The sequence below is a fragment of the Peromyscus californicus genome, unplaced genomic scaffold, assembly GCF_007827085.1.
Source record: "Peromyscus californicus insignis strain IS unplaced genomic scaffold, ASM782708v3 Scaffold_20__1_contigs__length_68692818, whole genome shotgun sequence".
NCBI classification, from domain to species: domain Eukaryota; kingdom Metazoa; phylum Chordata; class Mammalia; order Rodentia; family Cricetidae; genus Peromyscus; species Peromyscus californicus.
This window is the reverse complement of record NW_026294503.1, coordinates 2414855-2432836: the sequence shown is the minus strand read 5'-3', so window position 1 is coordinate 2432836 and position 17982 is coordinate 2414855. Positions and strand designations below refer to the sequence as shown.

The 17982-nt window shown below is 39.8% G+C and overlaps 1 protein-coding gene across 3 annotated transcripts in view; it reads left to right on the top strand.

Annotated features, from left to right (window-relative positions):
- The window catches only part of Stk3 (serine/threonine kinase 3), a 244072-nt gene that overhangs the window by 202627 nt on the left and 23463 nt on the right, over positions 1–17982 (top strand). The window contains exon 11 of one of the 3 annotated variants that reach the window (XR_008220441.1): positions 9930–10066. The exons of the other annotated variants lie outside the window; for them this stretch is intronic. The gene's annotated coding sequence lies outside the window, so the exon portion shown is untranslated. The remainder of the gene's footprint in view (positions 1–9929; positions 10067–17982) is intronic. 3 annotated transcript variants of the gene reach the window in all.

Genomic DNA, 17982 nt, shown 5'->3' with positions numbered 1-17982 from the left:
ATTTCAAGGTTCATTCATGGTATGACATGTACTCCTTTTATGACTAACTAGCATTTCATTCTGTAAATATACCACATTTTGTTTATCTGTTGATCAACTGATAAACATTTGGATTTCTATCTATTAACTATTGTGGATAATACTTGTATGAACAATTTTAGACATTTTTTGTTTAGACAGTCATTCATTTTTATTTTTCTTTGGTGTATGCCTTGGAATAAAATTAATGAGTCATGTGGTAGTGCTGAGCCTAACAATCTAAGAAGGTTAACTAGGCCATTTTCTAAAATGACTGTACTATTTTGTGTTCCCATTAGTGGAATAAAGTCCAATTTCCTTTATTCCCTGTAAGATTCCTGTTAACTGTCGTCTTGATTAGAAGTATGCAGAAGGGCATGATGTGGTTTCTCACTGTGGTTTTGATGATGTGTCTCCAGTAGTTAATGTAGTGAGCATCTTTTTTGTACTCACTGTTCATTTGCATTTCTCTTTGGAGAAGCCCCTCGATGGCTTGTCCACTTGTTTAAAACTTATGGGAATGGGGTGGGGGAGTTGGGGGAAAGGTGAGGGGGAAGGGAGGGGGGAGAACAAGGGAATCCGTGGCTGATATGTAGAACTGAATTGTATTGCAAAATAAATTAAAATAAATTAAAAAAAATCTTTAGTTTTTCATTTTGTGTGTGTGAGCATGCACACATGATGGGAGAGAGGTACATGCATGTGGGTGTGTGTACCCACAAAATCCAAAAAAGGGTGTCAGAGTTGAAACTAAAGTTACAGGCAGTGGTGAGGCACCTGGCATGGGTGCTTGGAACTGAGCTCAGATCCTCTGGAAGAGCAGTGAGTGCTCTTAACTGCTGAGCCATCTCTCCAGCCTCATCTTTTGTCCGTTTTTAAATTGGGTTTAAATTCTCATAGTTTGATTTCTTTTTTCTTTTGGTTTGTGCTTTTGGTGACAAAGGTAAGGGACTGTTGCCTAATACAAGGTCACAGACGTTTATGCTCACGCTTTCTGCTGTTACTTGAATTTAGCATCGGATCCATTTTTGTATATGATATCAAGTCAGCATCCAACCTCATCCTTCTGAGTGCTGAACTGTTGATTGAGAAGACCAGTCCTTCTCCATTGAGAAAGCTTAGAACCCTTCTCAAAGACCAGTTGACAATGCCTAGTTCTTCTCTCAGTGCTCAGGTTTGTCCCAGTGACTGTGCTGTCTTGGTTATTGTAACTCTGTAGAAAGTTTTTAGATTGAGAAGGATGTGTCTTCTAGTATTGTTCTTCAGAAAAACTGTTTTGCCAGGTTTTCTTTAAATCTTTTTTTAAATTTTTGGTTACTATAATATTTACCATTTTAACCATTTGCACATATATAGTTCGATGGTGCTGAATATATTTGTATTCATATCTCTAGAATTCTTCTGACAAATCTGAAACTTTTTGTCCATTAAACAGCTCCCCTTTCTTCACACCAGCACTGATAGCTTCCATTCTGCTCCAGTGTCTCTAAGTTTCTCCTAGACAGCTCGTGTGCATGTGACCGTGTGCTCCAGGGTCTCAGTTTCTCCTAGACAGCTCGTGTGCATGTGACCGTGTGCTCCAGGGTCTCAGTTTCTCCTAGACAGCTCGTGTGCATGTGACCGTGTGCTCCAGGGTCTCAGTTTCTCCTCGACAGCTCGTGTGCATGTGACCGTGTGCTCCAGGGTCTCAGTTTCTCCTAGACAGCTCGTGTGCATGTGACCGTGCAGCGTTTTTTGGGCGGCTGCGTTGTTGAATTCTGTGGCTCGGGGACACAGTGCTGTCTTTCAGCCCATGAGCTTGTGTTGTTTTCCTGTGCATTTTGTTTTTCTTTGATTTTTTTTTTTTTAGTAATGTTTTCTAGTTTTCAGAGTAGACGTTTTACTCTTGTTTTGTTAAACTTATTCCTAAATGTTTTATTGATTTGATACTGTTATTAAATAGAATTGTTTTTCTCAGTTTTGTTCATTGCCACTACATAAAAACATAGTTTTGTATATTGAACTCTGAAACCCTTAGAACTCATTTGTTGGTTGGAATACTGTTGGTGGCTTTCTTGGGAGTCTCGATATATAAGATCCTGTAACCTGCTTTTGGAGATAGTTTCTTATAGCATTATATTTATATACAGTGATTCAGCATGTATGCATCAAGGCCTTTGCTCCATGTCAGGATTGTAGATAAAGTCACAAACTCTGCTCTTACGACATCTGCAGTCAAAGACAGATTCTTCAGCCTGTACTAACAGTTCAGCACTGTAAACTGTTTGAGAGACCATGCTACATTATCATGAGAAGGGATGCTAAGGGAAGTCCCACATAAGATTTTAACAGAGTCCTAGACCATCTTGTCAATAAGTAGCTATTGTTATGAAAATCTGACATTTCAAGGCCAAACTGACCTTGGATATTTAAAAATTATCCTATAGTATGAACTTCAGCTTTAAGATTTTTAAAGTCTATCAAAATTTAAGGAGATTTGTATTAATAGTGAAGCAACATGTTGAATTTTTAAAGTATATGCAGATGTTTGATTATGTAGTAAATCTGTTGCTATAAAAGCGTATGATCACATTTGGAAAATTGCTATTGCATGTCTTGGCAGTTTGTTAAGAACTGAAAACTTTTAAAACTAACTGGTGTTTTGATAGATTAAGTTCAAGGCCACCTTTTGTTTAAATGATGTTTTGTTTTCTGTAATTAGACCATGCTAGGTGAATTAAGTATGTAATTAAAAACAGAAGGTTTGGCTAATTCTGAATAAATGAGTACAGAATACAAGGTCATTATCCATCTCTAGTGGGGTTCCAGATGAACAGTACACATGGAACTATTTAAAAACATTTTGCATGGTCAGGGCTCCTTGAGGTTGCTGTCCATGGCTTTTAAATTAAAGTATTCACAAACTTGCAAAAAAAAAAAAATACCTGTAGTGCTCATCTGAAGGAAAACCAAAAAGATTAGAATCTAATCTTGCATCTCAAATAGAAGGTAAAATGTATTCCTCCTGCTTCAGAACTGGGCACTTAATGTGTCCTTGGCATGGTGACTCCATAGCGAAGGTAAAATGTGTTCCTCCTGCTTCAGAACTGAGCACTTAATGTGTCCTTGGCATGGTGACTCCATACATAGCGAAGGGCTCAGCGCTTGGAGAACTCTGACTCTCGGTTGTCTTCGTTTCCACACAGCCTGGAGCCATGCAGCTACAGCCTCCTGGTTGAATGTGTTCTGACATGCTTAGTCACAGTGGGTGCCATGGGACAGATGCACTGAGAAGTATTTTATTTGGAGTACTTTTTATTTTTTCTATGGTATAGGAAACTTAGCAGACAGGTGTCCAACTGAGTGGTTTGATTTAACTCTGGGCCTGGGAGCTCAGGGTTAAACTTCCCTGGAACCCATCGCAGTTGGGCTCCAGCTGCACTCCCAGGGTCTTCTGCCTGCTTCTGAGTTACGGAGTGTGCTGCCTCTCTAGTATCACCGCCTGCCGTCCCTGGCTGTGGCCAACTGTCTAGACACCATTTAATGTGAGCTTTCCTAGTGTCCCCTGTCCCTGTAAAAAGTTAGGTCTCCCAATAAGTGCACCTTTATTCTCTTTTCACGCTTTCACTGTACACTTTGGGGTCTTTTCTAACCATCTCCCACATTTTAAATGCCTCTAGGATAGAAACCATGATGGTTCATTCAGCACTTTCATCACCTAGCACCAAGATGGCTTCTGACAATTGAGAGTTGTCAAAACAGCATTTGCTCCATCAAGAATTTGTTGGTTAAATGTGACAGATCTTTTCATTTAAATAGCAATTAAATCAAAAGCAATGTAATACATTAAGACAAATACTGTGTACTGTAGTAGGCAACAGTAAAACAATAATAAGTGATGTCTTATTCTGTAATCTCATATCTTAAAATTATTTAGGAGACCATTTTTTCTGGGCATATGTTTTTATGAACTTTTCAATTAGGAAAATATCTGATGGCTGCTGATCTAGGATACAGTGTTTAACTTCCCAATTTGAGACAGTTACAGGTGCCGATACAACCAGTTACAGTGCAGTAGGATAATTGTTCAGTAGAAGAGTCGTCTGAGTGACAGAAGGAATGGCAGAAACTTACTGATGATGTGATCCTCCTAGAGAAGTTGGCATTTAAACAGATTCCTGTGGGTAATAGTATACCAGATGGACAAGTGGGCGATTGGGGCTACAGTAGGCACAGAGCTGAGCATGGGAAGGCATGGGATTGAGTTGAGTGTGGTGGAAAGGAGGCTGGAGTATAGGTAGGTGCATTTCTGTCATATGGAGAAGTAGGGAGTTTAGATGTAGGCATTCGACTGATTAAAGAATTACAGTGAGATGCTCATCTCAACAATCTTAATGACGAGGTGCATTAGAAGTAGAGAAGTCATGGAGAGTCTGTTGCAGTATTACATGGTTCATGCAGACATGAATGAAGGCGGTGGAACTGATGGAAGGGGTAGTTTGGGGAGAATCTGTACCATTCCCATGATCATATCTGGGAACTGAGGACGAGGGAAGATTCTGGTGTGGTTCCCAGGTGTTTTCTTTGAACAACTTGGGGAGCAAGGAAGAAGGAAGTCTGAGTTATTCCAGTGAAGGAGTGGTGACTTCTTCAGGCGGAACATGATGAATCAGTTCAAGATACACAAATCCGATCAGCCCTTCAGAGAACTATTCCTTAGACATACTCTTAATGGACCTCTACAGAACTATCCATCTGAGCTAGAGATTGGGAATTTTAGCTTGTTCTTGAACTGGTTGAATCGTGAGTAGACAAATTGAGACAGGTCTCTAAAACGTCACAACAACAGGGGAAGGGACGTGATGTCTTAGTGCTGAGGAGGAGAGTACTTCAGAAAGAGGAAGCAAACGTATAAAAAGATTTAGTAATATTAAATCACATGAGACTATAAACTGGGTGCCATCTGACTTTTGGGAAGTAGCATCCATAAGAGGGTGAAGCCTGAAGCCAGATTCTTTCAGGATGTGGAATAACTAAAGGAGGAAGTCAACCTCTTTCTTGGACTGGTTTGTGAAAAGAAAAGGTGTAAGAAGATGATTAAGTGGGAACATAAAGAAGTGTTCTGGTTTGGGTGTTTGTTTCTTTTAGATGGAGTCTTTGCTCTGTTGCCCAGGCTGGCTCAGGCAATCCTCAAACTTGGCCTCTGGCCTCCCGAGTCTACCGAGGGCTACTGGTGCCTATTGTTGTCCCCAGAAGAAGCTTCCTTTGTTTTGCTTTTAAATCTGAAAGGCTGGAGGATTTATAGAGTATGAAAGAAACAAAAATGGCTGTTTTGAGGATTGACTGAACACAGCCAGAGGGAGGAAGTCCCTGTGAATGGAGGAGATGGGACAGAGAGCATGGATAGACAGTTATATAGACAAGGGAAAAGGGCCACCGTGGGCCCAAAGACTTAGGGATACTGATGGGTGTAGCCGTGGATATTTGGAGGCCACCAAATAACCACACATCTCCTTTGATCACACTTTTAGCAAATTCAGATCAGAGCTGCTATTGTGGGTCAGTTCATTCCTCCTCCTCCCCCCCCACAAAAAAAGCAAACTACTATTTTTTGAATCACTTGCATATTCAGATTTAATTTTTAGACTTTTCTTCAGTTTGACACCTCATTTAGATTTACTTTGGTCTTTGACTTCATAGAATCAAATACTCTTTCTAACAAATTTCTAATAGGGTCAGAAAGTATCATTTTAAAGTTTTCTTAAATTAAGTTTTTATTGTATTTCATCTATTTTGTGGATGTGTCTGCACACAGGCATATGCCTCTGTGCACATATGGAGGTCAGAGGACAACATGCAAGTGTCGTTTCTCCTCTTACACCACTGTGCCACCAGCGAGTGCTGGGCCTTGAACCAAGGCTGCCGGGTTTGGTGGCAGGTGCCCTTCAACTGCTGCTCCATCTCGCCAGCCAAGAAGAAATCTTTTAAAACTTCCAATCCACTTTATTCAGAAAGATTCTTCCGAAGTGTGTGGGATTGCAGCTCAGTTGATGTCTTTCTTCGCTTGTTGTCTTTGTGTCCGCTTTGCTTACTCTCTGCCACGCCCACACTGTCTTTGAGGTTTCCAGTACTGGAGGTTTTAGAAACACCCATTTTCACTGTTTTACAATGATCTGTTGTGCTGGGCTTTTTGGAGAAGCTTTACGAAATTGAGTAGTAACAAATGAATAATGTAGTGATTTCACCAAACTTGTGACTTGCTGTTTTAACAGGTGATGTTTTTACTTTAGCCGATAATTTATATTCCTCTTATAAGCAGTTTCACTTGAATTTTTTTCTACTGAAGGAACACATGTGAATGCTACCTTTTGTTGTGTTAAAGCGTCTAAGCAGCAGTGAGTTGATGACTTCATCTGGAAGATGAGTAAGAGCTGAGGATAAGTAACGTTTGTAACAGGATTTCATCTCTAGCTTTCCATTGCTTTATTCACAGAATAGAAAAGAAAGTTTTGTATGCCTTTTCCCCATTCAGATATTAGCACTGTCCTCTTGATTATTAGATGTTGTGTGTTCTATAAACCTATATCCTCTGCTATATTAGCCTTGCTTCTAGCTGTAAAATTTCCTAGTTGAGTTCCCCAAAATTGTTCCTGTAATTGCTAAAGAATTAGAAGTGAAAAAAAGCTGTTTTATACTTACTGCTATTGATGATAATTTTAACTCTAATAAATGAAAAAACAGATTGGTTTTCATTTATTAATGAGCATGCTAAATGGTCCAATGATGCATTTAAAAGCATAGTACAAATTACAAAATATAGTTTGCTATTATTTTATTTGGATAAAAATGAAGAGAAAATTGCGTACACAACACTGTGTTCTTTTCGTGTGGCAAGGAGAGCTTGACAGCAATGATGCTTTCACATGGAGACTGGGAGGAAGGAGACTTTTATTTGATGTAGATTGCTAATATTTTCTTTTATATCTGAAAAATATAAAATAAAAAATGTAAAGATAAGATTTTGCTCCCTTCTCTGATTTACTCTGGGTAAGCAGGTTCCAGGGCTGCCTGTGCACTGTTAGAGACAGTGTAGTGCAGGCCTGGCCTGGCCACCATCTGCAGCAGTGATTCAGATAAGAAGCAGGTGGTCTTAACTCGTGGGTGGGCAGGCTCACCTAACAAGCTTCTAACACCTCCAGAGTCCCTCCTCCGAACAGGAAGTCTGTGGTGTGTGAAAGGGTAAAGGCCACCAGGGCCCAGGGACCTTACAGGCTTGAAAACTGATTAGCGATCTGACTTCTCTGGGCTCCGTTCCTACAGTGATCCCAAAGATGCCAACACAGCCTCTGCCTTCAAGAAACTGACAGTTTATTTGGGGCCGAGGATAGTACCAGTTGCCTTAAAGATGACTAGATGCATTGCAATTGTGTAATGTGTTAAAAGAGGGAAATGCCCCCAAAACTTAAGCAGTGTGAGACTATCAGTTAGTGTTTCTGTTACTTAATATTATTTAGCAACATAAGAAAATGAAGTATAAACATTGCAAAGGAAGAGAGAAATACCAGTATTATTTGAAATTGAAAATATTTTATTGTCTAGTTACAAAAACTGAAGTAATCCACTGATATTTATGGGTGTTATCACAAGTATAACAATAAGATGGTCAATTATAAAAATAATACGACATTTGCCCAAATAGCAGCACAGACTCTACCATGGCACAGCCGTGTGTACAGATCCACCATGGCACAGCCGTGTGTACAGATCATAGCCACACTAAACTCTACAACTAACTATAGCGGTGGACTGAACCGTAGAACTAAGCCAACAGCACAAACAGTAAATAAAGGAACATCCCATATTTGGAGGATTAGTGAGATGGCCTGAATAGTTTTAAAGTTATTCATCCCTGTGGTTGGTATGTAAAGTGAATAAATTTTTTTAAAAGTTATGCATCCTACCCTACTCCTTGCATTCCATCAATTAATACAACTAAAATGAAGTTCGCTTTTGTTTCTTTTTTTTCTCGTATTCTGACAGTGTATTTCTGGTGTTAATTTGAGGGCAATAGGCCAAACAATATTGAAAACAAAGAAGTAATATGAGTTGTTTGAATACACGGGTATTAGAAAACATTTTTAAAGTTACAATCATCAAAACTAGGTCATGAAGCAGAAGACGTGGAAGTGAAATTTTTTTGTTTGTTTGTTTTGTTTATTCCAGGCAGGGTTTCTCTATGTAGTTTTGGTGCCTGTCCTGGATCTCACTCTGTAGACCAGGCTGGCCTCGAACTCACAGAGATCCACCTGCCTCTGCCTCCTGAGTGTGCCACCACCACTGGGAGGAAGTGAAAATTTTTGACTGTCAGAAAAAAGACACTCAATAGTCTTTCTATTGGAAATGTCTATATAAAAAAATGTCTGTCATTGAAGGGGTCTGACCTGGTATGGGTTTAATGAGCTAAATGTGCAGGGAAATAGGTTCCCATGTGGATGAAAGCTGAATGAAATACGTGTGCATATGCATGTGATCTTGCTGTGGAAAAAGGCATTTTATCATGTAGTATTAAAAGCATTAAAAAGAGCTGATTAGGCTGTGCAAAGATTAATATTTTCAGCATGACAAAGTCAGTTGAAAGACAAATTGTGGAGATGTCCATACCCTTAATATATTTATAACTTAGTATCCACTCCCTTAATATTACAAGGGTTATACCAACTGGTGATATTGTTTCTAATGTGGGTGGGAAGGTGAGGGAGCATGGGTGCATGTAAACTTGCTGAGTAATTGGCCATATTGTCATAGGTTTGAGAATGCTTTCAGGTCCTTTGACTCACATCTAAGAATATCATCTAAAATATAAAGATATTTACAAAAAATCATTTAAGGACATTTTTAACAGCATTGTGTAACAGGAATTGAAAAGGTAACCTCTGCTCTAGAGACCTGTTCCTTCCAGCTTACCATTTCCGTTACCTAGGCTGCTGCTGTCCTTTCCATGGTCAAGGGCCACAGCATCTCCCTTCCAGGCAGCAGGTCGAAGAGGGGGATAATTGGGGCATGCCCAGACATCTTTTGAGAAGGCGTCTAAGAAGCTGCCATATATGTTGGCAGACGCTGATCTCTTAGATATGTCTGCTGCAAGAACAACCGCATCGAGTTGTCCTTAGTCCACAGCTACAGGATTTCTGTGGGAGAAAGCCCGGGCCCGGGGGTGTTAGCATGTGTCACACCATTTTTTGCCTTCATTCCCATCTCTCAGTTCTTTCTGTGTTTCTACCAGCCACTGTCTAGGTAAACCGATGACTACTCTCCCTCTCTCTGAAGCCACATACTGTTGTAGCAGCAGTCACTACGCTCCCTGTCAATATGTCATTCTTTGAGACATGATGTATTTTTCCTACCCAAATATGGAGAATTAGTTGCAGTGCCTAGCAGATGAGGTTATTGTGACAAAGCATGACCAGCTGGCTCATAGCATTTGGAAGAAGGAAAAGAATCAGCCTTCAGTCTTCTAGTCTTCCTTCCCACCCCTACCCCAGTAACTAAGAAATAGTCATTTTGTGCTGTACTGTTTGGAGGAATTTGGGAGTGTGAAGAAGAATTCTGTCATTTAATACATTTAAGACACTCTACAAGTGATAAAATTATATCTGAATCCCACCTTCCAGAATATTTCCTTCTAGTTAAAGAAAAGCAGATTTGTGCCTTATATGTAGAAATATAAATTATTTTCAGTATTGTATCTCAATAAAATGATTGTAGCTTTGCCAGCATAGGTCAACTGTGCTTCCCCACCATGCGTAGATTGTTTAGTTAAGCCATACAACTTGGTTTAGCGTCCGTTTCCAGATGTGACTCATTGGCTAAGCATGGGAGAGAAGCAGACAGATGCTGCTGGCTTTATCAGTTCTGCACCTTTTCTCTGTTAGATCCAGTGGCAACTCAAGGAGTGGAGAGCCTCCAGTGCCCTGACAGCTCTGCCCGTGCCCTAGCACAGCCCTCAGCTGGGACAGAGTGGGGCAGGAAGGTCCTGGACAGCCCCATTCTCTAACTGGACACAGAGGATGTAAGCTAAGTTACTTTGTTTGATAAAACAATGGAATGGAGGGTAATACTTTTTGCCTTAAGTACTGTACATTATAAGACAGCCTGAGGGATTTGAAGTTGATGTAATAAAAAAGACCCTGGATTGCAGTCTAAAGATAGCTGTTCAGAAGTTTTATTCACCTGAACTACTTCTCGTGAGTCTAGGTAAGTAAAGGGACAGGACTGTCACCTCACAGACTTACTGCAATGAGCATTCTCCCTGTCCCCCATCTTATTTCTTCAGTAAAGTTCGTCAAGTGAATAAACACAGTCCCCTCTGTTCTGATGTCAGTACCATGCCCTTGCTCTTCCCAGCTCTTGTGCTAGAGAGCACACATTTAATAAGTGTTTGTTGGATACGTTAAATTTACATGATGCATGAAAGGATTGAAAAATGAACATTTTGCAATCATTTTTTCACTTGTTTTCCTAAGAAAGAGGTTATTTTGGTCCAATCAGTAGACAAGTGCATGCAGACAGTCTAAAGAAGAATCTTGATTGTCGCTCGAAGTTCACTTTAAGCTTGTTGGACAGGGCATGATGAGGGTAGCTAGCTCCAGTCAGAGTTCTAGTGATGTGGAAGCAGCACCGGGGGTGTTAGCATCTCCTGTTGGAGTTTTGCTCTCTTGACATTGTATAAATGTTACCTAGCTTTCTCTCAGGTATGGTTGCTGAGGACGTACTTTCCTATAACTCACTCTGTTTCTCAACTCTTTCTCCCTTTCCCCTCCCCTTTATACCACCTCTCTGGGCCTCCTCCTGTCCTTCAGCCCCAGCAGCACACTCTCCTGAAGGTGGTGTGCTTTAGTTCATATGGTAAGTGCGGAGCTGGTGATTGGAGGTGGAAGGAAACACCTCCCAGAAGTGGAGCTCTGGTTCCGTGCATTCTGCAGAGACTACCGTGATCTCTGCCACTTGCACGGTCTTAGTCCTTCACACACACACTTTCCTCTGTGTTTCTGTTTGACCTGTGTGAGTCCGATTATGTTATGTCATTGTCCTTTGAGTCGTTTGTTTATAGCTCTGTTTCCCTAGCCAGGTAGGGACTATATTTTATCCTTTTATGGTCTTAGGTGTTTAATAAATAAGTGTGTGGACATGTTTTACTTAGACCATTTCTCATACTTTTCTCAAGGCTTTTTGACACAAACAGTTGTATTACTCCTGTTTCATAGATGAGGAACCTACAGCTTAAAGGAGTTAAACTGCTCCATGCCAGAAAACAAACAGTTGGAGGAATCGAGTTCAAATCTGGGCCTTCCTGGAGTCCAGATTCTTCTCTTGCGTCATTTGGCCTCCAATATCTCTTCCTCAATTCTCTGTTTCCGGATGGCTGCTGTCCTATCAGTTCAGCCTTACCTTGGTATTGCTGCCTGCTCTGGTACCCTGAGCTCTAGTCTCTCCCTAGAACTTAACTATCCTCTACAAGGCCCAACAGCTTCCCAGCCTTTGCAGCTCTTTGTCCATTTATGACTGTGCTGTTTTAGAGGGTTTTATGTTTTGATGATGCTGCCTGATAGCCACCTGCTTAAATATAGCTCTTGATTCAGCATTTTCAGTTCTCCCATCATAAGTGTCTACTGAAATAAAATAGGATTTCAGGACAAAAAAAGAAAAGAAAAGATTGCATCTTTGCAAAAATACTCATATGTCTGAAGGTTATACATTAGATTCTAGTAGTTTCCTTGGTGATTGTTGGACTCAGTTTTTTTTTTTTAAGTAAAAATAAACTTAATACTGAATGTACTGTTTTTATAGTTCTTAAGTGTATTGTTATTAGTGTGTGTGCACCTATTTGCATGCATCTCCATGTGTGCTGTGCTGTGTAGAGATCAGAGGACATCTCTGTAATGCAGCCCCTCGACGCACTCACTCGGATCGTCAGGCTGGTATCGGTGGGCAGCAGGCGCTCTGAGCAACTGAGCCACCTTTCCTGTCAGTTTGGAGTTAATGATAAAATAGTATTTCTTCTCCAAGTCCTAATAATGATACGTTGATATTTAAATCAGTACTATTGTTAATGGCAGAGCTTGGCATTTTCTCCATTCACAGGAAAGAAATCATTCTCTTTGTTCAGATGGCTTCTTAGTCTTAAAAAGTTGTGGAGCTTGGAATAAAGTGGATTGTATTGCATTTTTAGGCCATGGTAGCACACATGTTAGAAAGTAAAATCTTGCTTTGTCTGTTGACATCAAAAGCCAAATCCTAAGAGGCAGGTCTTTAGAAGAGGTAAGAAAGAACTGATAGATTTTCATTAGCTGGAGCCAACAGTCTTAACCCTTTTGAGACTTTCACCCGCCTGTTCTCAAACACACCCCTAAGCTTTCCTCCATAACTTAAACTCCTGCCACCTACTCGCTGGTTTTAATCACAACACTTCTTCTGATGCTGCAGTCCAGTGAAGCACGTTTAAGATAACTGGCCACACCCTGCTTTGGTTGGCGCTCGCTCGCCGCGCCTCTTTGTCTTCTATGCACTAAGCAAATGGTCTCCTGGAAGAAGCTCTGTTGACCTTCAGAGTCTCTGTGACTTTAAGGGCTTCCCTATTTTTCTTCACATGGTCCAGCTGCCAAACAGATTGTACATCAATTTCCTGCAGCATTTGGCAGGCCTAAGTATTTACTGCCTTGAAAACAATTTGAATTTATTGATTTTGAAATTTGTGATTACTTTCTAAAGTTTTTCTCCCCGTCTAAATTTACATTGGAAAAAAATAGCCACAACAGAACATATTGGCCTATTTTTTGTGCCAAGACTTTCAGGGAAATATCTTATATGATTAATATAGTGTGGCTAATCTGGTGTAAAAAATCAATTTTATCCATTTTTACTCTTGAGAGCATGACCATCCTGTGTGAACTACTTAAATAGCCTGTGACTTCACTGATCCAAAATTAAATGTCTTATTTGTGTGTGTTGTGTTGATTGTATAAATTGAAGTTGGGCCCCGTGTCTTCATAAGTGGCATTGCGTTCACAGGTCCATGTCTTTTCTTAGCAGAGCTACATCCTAAACTTGCCTTTGGCTTCCTGAAGCCAGTGGACTCTGGACTTGGCTCAGGGAAACAGTTTTATGGTACTAGGCCACTCTGATAGATCTAAGTTCCAGTGAGGGCTTCCTTCTTAATTCCTTTAAACCAGTTTGTCCTAAAAGACCTGTTCCCATCAAGAGAGAAACAGCATTTTTTAAAAACTTCATGGTAATTTCATTCTATCCAATTCAGCCCCACCCCCACCCCTTTTTTTTTTTAAGATAGTAGGTCTTTTGTTACAAGGTTGGCATGCTTATCTGAAGGATTAAATGTAAATACTTTGAGAAATAAAAGCCAATCTGTTTGTAATGCCTACACAATACTTTATTACCCTTAGTGCTTCAGCACCTCACAAATAACATAACTTCTGCCGAGGGAATGATTGACTCAACATGGAGGTCTGGCTCCCTGTCTCATTAAATCTTCTAGAATTGCTGGGAGGTAGCTAGCAATGATTCTTCTTTCTGTTTGACATATGTGTAGAGTTAGGCACCAAGCAGTTAAGAGGTCACATGCAATGTCTCCGAGGGAATGCTGTTTGGATATCGGCTATTGAATCTAATAGTTGCTGAATAAATATTGAGACTTAACTCCTGAGGGCCATCTTACAGAGGACAGTGTGACCTAAGTGCTGGAAAATGAGTCCTTACACATTGTAAACATTGCTAATTTCTGCCCTCATTGACAAATTATTTTACACTGTGTATAAGTGTCTTTATAAAAATATTTTACTATTTTGTGTCTTTGGATTTTCGTTTAAAAACATTTCATTTAGGAAAAAAAGCTATATAAAATAATTTGGTAGTGCTGGGATTTGAACTATATTGCTCTTAGAATTCAAATCTTTGGATTTGTTTTTATAAAGCAAGAAAGGGTATGTTTTAAATATGTAATTTAGCTGGAAGAATGCTGCTTATCTACAAGACTTCCATCCAAAACTCTGTGTGCAGGCTGTTCCTGCAGAACCCTTCGGAAAGATGGATGCTGCAGACGAAGTAACATTAGTACACGCTTGTGTGTATTTCAGGAAAAACCTGGAATTTGAATTCTTTGGACCTTTTAAGTTAGTCTTTGGTGCTAGCTCAAGAAAAGTGTGAGTGGTGTGGAACTAGTTTCAGTTTGATCAGTGTCCTCTCTGGTGACTTGAAACTTCTTTCCAATAGAAAGTTACTAAATGAAAAGTACAGGAGAAACCTAAGTCTCAAAACTCTTATGCCACTGAAAAAAAGCCACATGTATTCACAGCAGCAGTTTGTCCAGCAGTCTTTATAACTCCCATATGGTACTTTGTGTCTTGACATTAAAGTTCTTAAATACCCAGGCTGCAGTTTTCACTTCATTTCTTCATCCATTCATTCAACAAATCCTCCTTGAAGGACAGCTGTATATCAGCTACAGTAATTAGCAAACTGTGGAGGCCTGTTTTATACCTGTCAGAACCATGTCAAGGAGCCTCGACAACCCTCCCAAACAAGAGTTTATCAAAATTTGGGAGAAGCCAGGCAGTGTGGTGCATGCCTTTAATCCCAGCACTCGGGAAGCAGAGCCAGGCAGATCTCTGTGAGTCCAAGGCCAGCCTGGTCTACAGAGCAAGATCCAGGACAGGCACCAAAACTACACAGAGAAACCCTGTCTCGAAAAACAAAAGAAAAGAAAAACCTGGGAGAAGCGGAAGAAGGGTGTTCTGAATGAAGGCCTACAACTCATTTTTCTTCAACTCATTTTTGTTACGAAAACTTTTATAGTTTAAAAACTTGAAAAATAGCTAGACAGTAGTGGTGTACACTTTTAATCCCAACACTCAGGAGGCGGAGGCAGATGTATCTCTGAGTTCTGAGTTTGAGGACAGCCAAGGCTACACAGAGAAACCCTGTCTTGGAAAAAAGAAAAAAAACTTGAAAAATACTATAATATAAAGACTGAAAATTTACCACCTAGATTCAACAAATATTAATATTTTCCCTATTTGTTGTATGTCTGTGTGTGTTCTTTCCCCTAGGCAGTTTTTAATAAAAAGAACATATCCTGAGTTTATTCTTAAAGGGCTGGAAGACATAGTGGGTCGCTCCATGGTCAGATTTCTTCTTGGTGATCTCTGTAGTAATTGTGGTATAATTCTGTTCAAGACTGTTACAGAGACATGCTGTCATCTATAGTAGCCGATGATACAGTCTGAATTTAGTGCCATGCTTCTTTTTAAAAGGGATTTTTGTCTGTGATGAGCATTGAATTTTGTGTTTTATGTGGACTCCCCGGTGTGGCTCCAGTCCTGTTTACTGGCATGTGCTGTCTCTGTACATGTGTTGGCTTTCGTTTCTCTGCCTTGTGTCTAAAGCAGAGCACATGTTCCCCTCCATTCCCCCAAATTCATAAAGTCTTTTTTGTCCCATTTAATCTCCTGGACTTAGTATTTTCTAGAGAAAAATCTGCTAATTCATATCATTGTGCTCTATGTATGGTATCTTTTTTTTCCCTCCTCTGACTTATTTCAATTTTTTCTTTACCTTTTGGTTTTTTAATCAAACCTAGTCACGTATTTTTGTGATTGATACTCTTTTACAGTCAACACGTCTTGTTTTTGTAGATGTGTACCTTCTGCAGATCTAGAAATTTCTTCCCACTCTCATTTGTTCAGATACTCTTCTTTCTTGTCGAATTCCTTCCTTGCCCTCTGGGACTCTGAAGAGGGTTTTATGTTGTACAAACTCAGAAACCCTCCCTTTTTCTTCTTCAGGATTTTCTCATCTTCACAACAGATAATTCTGTTTATCTTTTTCTAATAGATTATTTTTATCAATTCTATTCTGCTACTAAGGTTATTTAGTAAATTTTTAATTATGATGTTTAATTTTTCAGTTCTAAAATCTCTATTTCCATTTATTATGATCATATTTTCCCTCTCCTGGCTGGACATCAGTACAGGTGATTTCTAGTCTTCTATCTGGGTCATATCAAGGCTAGACCCTGGATTGTCATCTTCTTCAAGAGTGAATCACATTTCCTGAGTCTTCCTACGGCAAATAACTTTAGATATTTCATCCCAGAAGCCGTAAATGCTTCCTGTAGAGGAGTGTGTTTCTGTTGGTTGTTGGCCTTCGATTTAGTCCACAGCTCAAGATGGCATCCATGATGAGTCAGTCTGTTAACAGTGTTCCTTGAACTAGTGGAAGCTGAGCCCCAGATAGCCCCTTTATCAAACCTTATGCATCTGAGTTCAGCGCTGCACTGTATGTATGCTACTGTAGTATATAAGAATAGGTGAAGGAAGGCTGTGGTGGCATGTGGGGTGTGCATGTTCATGGTGTGGAAGTATTACACCATGCATAGTTGTAGAGTAAAACAGTGAGGGTATTTAATTTATCAATGAGAGTATGAAAACATTTTGGGTTGACTGTAAAATAGTTTTTCCTATGGTTATTTTTGAGATGAAATCAATTATAAATAATTATCACTTGTCTGGTATCTATTATTCATGTTATTAAATATGCTACAGTTTTGTTGTACATTTGTTTTATTGCAACTCTAAAATCTGCTCATGTATTTGCCTCTTGTTTTCTGGTAACATGACTGTTAGTTCTCAACTTGGGGTGGAGGGTCAGGCAACATTGCTTCCACCTGGAACTGATTTTCCCCGTTTTCTATTAGAATGAGAATCCTGGTTACAGGAGGGCCACACAACCAGAACATTAACCCATAGCCCTTTCAAACTGCTGATCAGTGTAAAGCATGACTCTGCTGCAGTGACCTCATGTCAGTGCCCTTTACAATTCTGATTGCACCTACTAATTCCCTTGGACCTTTCGTCACCTACCCTATTGCTTAGTTTACACTCAGACCCAAGTCTGCTTGCTGTTAGCATCTGCAGGGCAGTCAACTCCCTGTGCTAGACAGAGGTACTCCTGGGTACAGGATTCTCACCTTCCCTCCACACCCTGCTTCTAACACGTTATCTGGATAAAACAGAGGACATTACTGTGTTGAATATGTGTGGAACGTTAAGCTTTTTTCCCCTAATGGCTTGACTAAAAACTTTCCATTTATACTTCAATATATGTTGTATTAGAAATCAAGTCCTGTTTTTTCTGCCCAGGATATCTACCTTTGTCCTGAAGTATATTTAAAGCTATATAATCCTTATAGTACTAGATGATTCACTTTAAAGTGAACTAAAACAACTGTTTGCTGTGTTTAATCATGATAAAGTCACATGAAGAAATGACAGTTAAGTGGGAGCCTTTTATGTGGCACCACTTGGCAGTCAGCAGAGAAGGACCATGAAATTCCAGAGAAGGGACTAGCATTATTGTCTCAATTTTCTCAAATGTGATGAAGCAGGTCATTCAGAGCAAGTTAGCTGTCATCAAATCTACTGCTTAGGAGATTCTTACCCCTTCAGACCACATAGTAACAGTGTTTACTTTACTTGAAACTTGATAAACGCTAAGTTTTATCAGAGTATAGATATTGGATGTTACTTTACAAGACATCCTTAAGAATTATTTCTATTTTCACTTCTAAAAAATTAAGATTTGGGGCTAAAGAGCCAGCTCAATGGTTAAGAGCACTGACAGCTCTTCTAGAGGACCAGGGTTCAATTCCCAGCACCCACATGGCTGCTCACAACTGTCTGTAACTCTAGACCCAGGGGACTTGACACCTTCTTCCGGCCTCCAAGGACACTGCACACATGTGGTACACAGACATACATGTAGACAAACACTCTTACACATAAAAATAAAAAGATTTTAAAACTTCAGATTCACAGTGCTTTGGCTCAGACCTCATTTTTGTAATATTGCAGAGTCTGTTCTTTAACAACTTGTACTCAGTCTTATTGTGGACTCGTATTTCTAGCAGGGCACAGC